Source organism: Apium graveolens, unplaced genomic scaffold (genome assembly GCF_009905375.1).
Source record: "Apium graveolens cultivar Ventura unplaced genomic scaffold, ASM990537v1 ctg6717, whole genome shotgun sequence".
Classification (NCBI taxonomy): Eukaryota; Viridiplantae; Streptophyta; class Magnoliopsida; order Apiales; family Apiaceae; genus Apium; species Apium graveolens.
Window position 1 is genome coordinate 66,577 of NW_027419721.1, and position 3,843 is coordinate 70,419.

Genomic DNA, 3,843 nt, shown 5'->3' on the forward strand with positions numbered 1-3,843 from the left:
GAGGTAACCTAACTTTAATTTGAATTTATGTTTGTCTAAATCTAACAAATATGTAACATGACTGCAGATATATAACAACATTTACTTCAGATCTGGTGTTTCTCCGAGTAAATTTAAATCCTCATCGAACCAAGGGTTTGAAAACATCATCTGTTAGTTTGAATCACGTGTAAGTGCAGTAGTTCTTCAACAGTATTATAAGTGACAAATCTTTGATCTCTTAGTTATGCACATTGTTGTTTCCACTCTGGAATATTTCTGACAAATATAATACAGACTGAGGTTCAGTGACAACTTCAATTTAACTTTTCTAAGTTTGGAGTTGAAGCTTAATCAACATATTTTTGTGTAGAGTGTGGTTTCACAGGCCTTTCAAAGCTGATAATTGGACACTCTTTGTGGTAAGGACTAGAGTTATTTAATATGATAATTAAAAAAAAATCTTTTGCACTCATACTCTTTGTGGTAAGTTCTAAATTAAACACTTACAATTCGATATAATTCTTGATTTGTTTGTGATCAATTACAGAGATTGTTCACTTATGATGAGAGGTAAATCCATTTTTTTATATCTACATGTATTATTATCGTAATTGAGCATTTTTGTTATTTAATTAGAATTATTTTTTTGATTAGAGATGTTACTTTGTATGCTCTCGGTATTGGAGCTTGTGGTACTAATGCTTTAGATGACAAAGAGCTCAAATACGTTTACCACGAAAATGGCCAGAAATTCATTAAGGTACTATAAGTTTGTCGAGTAATTGGAATTATAAACAGATTAAGTTGGAGCAATCTATGTATAGATATTATTAAAGTTTTCGAGTTTTATGTATTTTGTATCGACTTCCTGGTTGTAGGTCTTACCGACGTTTGCTGCTATATACTCACTGGGATCGATAAATATTTCTGAAATACCTAGAATGTCGTGAGTATACCTTTTTGTTTTTTAATTTAGTCTTATCTTTGCTGGAATTTGCCTGACTGAGCAGGTCGTATTTATTTTGCTAGATTTGAATCCGCGCCTGTTATTGCATGGACAACAGTGTTATAGAAATTTAAAGGTCGTTGCCTACTTTGTGTAAGGTTCTTAACCTCAAGTTCTTTATAACGAACAATTTGTGAATTTCATTGATATGTACAATTCTTTGTTAGATTAGAGTGCCAATTTGAAATCACAATTTCTTCTATACGGATATTATTCACCTCTGCCGGAGAGATTTTAGTGTATATAGTGCGTGCATGTGCGTGTGCTCGCGCAAATATAAAAAATTAATAAGAAATCTGCTTAACTATCCTCAATTCAACTTCTATTATTACAAGTTTTGAAATTTATGTTGATGCATATACGAAATAAAACAAGTGTTGTGGGATTGCATGATAAAGGTTGTCAATGATCTGATATATATATATAGCACTGTAAATCCTAATTGAATGTAATTTTTTCAAAGTTTAGAATCTATGTATTTTGTAATTACTTTGTTGATGTCATAGTGGTAGCGATATTATTATTACCTACACGCACAATACTTTTATCAAGTTTTCATTCCCCTAAACATACATGTTACCTGATTGGTGTCACCAGTAAGAGTTAACTCGCTTTTGTTTATTATGGCATGTCTTTTGATTGTATAGGTAAAGCGCCATATTGGAACTTGAAGTTCTAAGTTATGGGGGGAGTCGTCTGATGAACCGGATCTCCATGAATCGACAAGTTTCTAAGCAAATGACTGAAGTATATATGACTTAAATGCACTTTTAACTACCAAATATCATTTTTATGTAGGTTGACTCTATATTTACGGGGTGCAGTGGCTTCCCTCAAAATCACCTCACCCTAGTTCGTACATTAACTATCAAGCAAATCGGAACGTAGCTTTTAAACATCCTAAAAAGTCAGCCATTTTGCAGTTTATGAGGAAGTGTACGCAGCCCTCCCAGGTGATGTCACATATTTTACATCCTTGCCTCTTCGCTAATTCTGGAATGTTTCATATCTCCGTATCTACGGGTTTATTCTGATTTTAAACCTACCTATTTAACCTAGTGAAATTGTTGACAATAGTATATAAATTTGATAAGAATGCTGACTTTTTTTGCCTAGCAGAAATGCTGACTGTTGTTTGACTTGCTTTCAAATTTCATGTTACAAATACTAGGATCACTGTAAGTTTTTGAGATAACCTATCAGTAAATTTGTCTTATGTAGCAATCTCCCTGGATTTTAATTTTTAGGACACAGGTAATACACTTTAATTTGAGAAACATTATGAAAGAAGAGGAACAAAGCCGAGAAAGAAACGGGAAAGAATTTCTTTCAGTGACTTTTACTGCGTGTCTACATTAGATTAGAGTAAAACATGGACATTCATATTTTTGTTTTAATCATCTCTTGTACTTTCTTCAATTTGCATCTTATTTTTCCTGCCTGATGAGGCAATCATGCCCCTAGCGTGTGTAGCTTGGTGATATGGTGTGGCCAAATAAAGAAGGAAATAACATGAAATGAGGACATTCTTAGAGAAATGGAGGTAGCACTGAATACTGATTGGCCGTGTGAATATCGAGCAGGGTGTGATGGTTTGGTTACATTGAGCTTAGGTATCTCAGTGATCAGTGAGGAAGAGTGATAGACTAGAATCAATCTCATAAAGATATTTTTGAAAACGAGTGGTATCACACTGCTTCACTTTTTCCTTTAGTAGCAGTAGCAGAGGGGCCACATTTGTCATATCAGGCTTACCTACAGAATAAGGCTGCCAAGAATTGTATGAGTGCATATAGTTTCACATCTCTGACCTGGGCATTTTGCTGAAGCTAACTAGCACAAGTGAGTTTTTAGTTGCACAGCTAGTATAATACTTTTGTGGTCTAAAAGAGTTCGATGGATAGACGATTCATGATTTTGTCATTTATTTGTGATTGTTTTAGAATATTTGATTATCAATTGAAAGCTTGTACCTTAGTACTGACTTTACTTACGACTGGCCTAGATCTATGATGAACCAATATAACAGAGTGTACATTATGGCTAAATTTCATCTTTTGTGATTTCAGGCAGTAAACTACTTGAAAATAAGGAGTCTGATGGATTTGACATGCCGAACCTTGTCGAGCAAGATCAAGGTAAAGACTCTAGAGGAGATCGGGGAGGCTGTCAAAATTGGAATGTTCGAAAGGGGAATAAAAGCTAAGGGTAGACAAAAATTTATAGAATGGCCTTCTATAGCATCAGGAGTTCAGCCTCATATATGATCTGATAACCTCAAATTGTAGCTTAAGACAGCGCCATTCCTTCTATTGTAGCTTAAGGTCAATAGCTCTTAGTTTGGTTTTGAATGATTCTGTAATAAAACTAGATCTTGATATTTATGTTGATGAATATAAGTGTTTAGTTAGTTCATTGTTTAAATACTTTTAATGAATAAATATTGATGTCAAAAAAATGATTGGACATCCATTTTAATGAATAATACTGATGTCAAAAAAATAATTGTACATCACCTATATATATATAAATACTGATGTCTCAAAGGCAATTGTACATCAACTTTTAGTGAAGAAAAACTGATGTCAAAGACTCACATGTTCAAGTCTAAAAGAAATATAAACATCACTTTAATTGGGATAAAATTGATGTCTAAGTGCCAACATAGACATTCATATTTTACTAAATAAATCGATGTTTAATATCTGATTTACATTCACCTTTATGAAAAAAATCGATGTCTATGTGGAAAAAAACATAGCTCATTATATGTTTAATCTGTTGTAATAGGTGTAATTTATTTATTAAATTATTTATTTCTAACATTTTTTGTAAAAAAATAATGCATGGACATC

The 3,843-nt window shown here is 32.9% G+C and overlaps 1 long non-coding RNA gene across 1 annotated transcript; it reads left to right on the forward strand.

The window, feature by feature from the left end:
- The first annotated feature begins 496 nt into the window (after positions 1 to 496).
- LOC141703543 (uncharacterized) lies at positions 497 to 947 on the forward strand. The gene is made up of 3 exons (XR_012567593.1): positions 497 to 552; positions 637 to 742; positions 861 to 947. It is a non-coding gene; the product is annotated as an uncharacterized LOC141703543 (long non-coding RNA).
- The last annotated feature ends 2,896 nt before the right edge of the window (positions 948 to 3,843 follow it).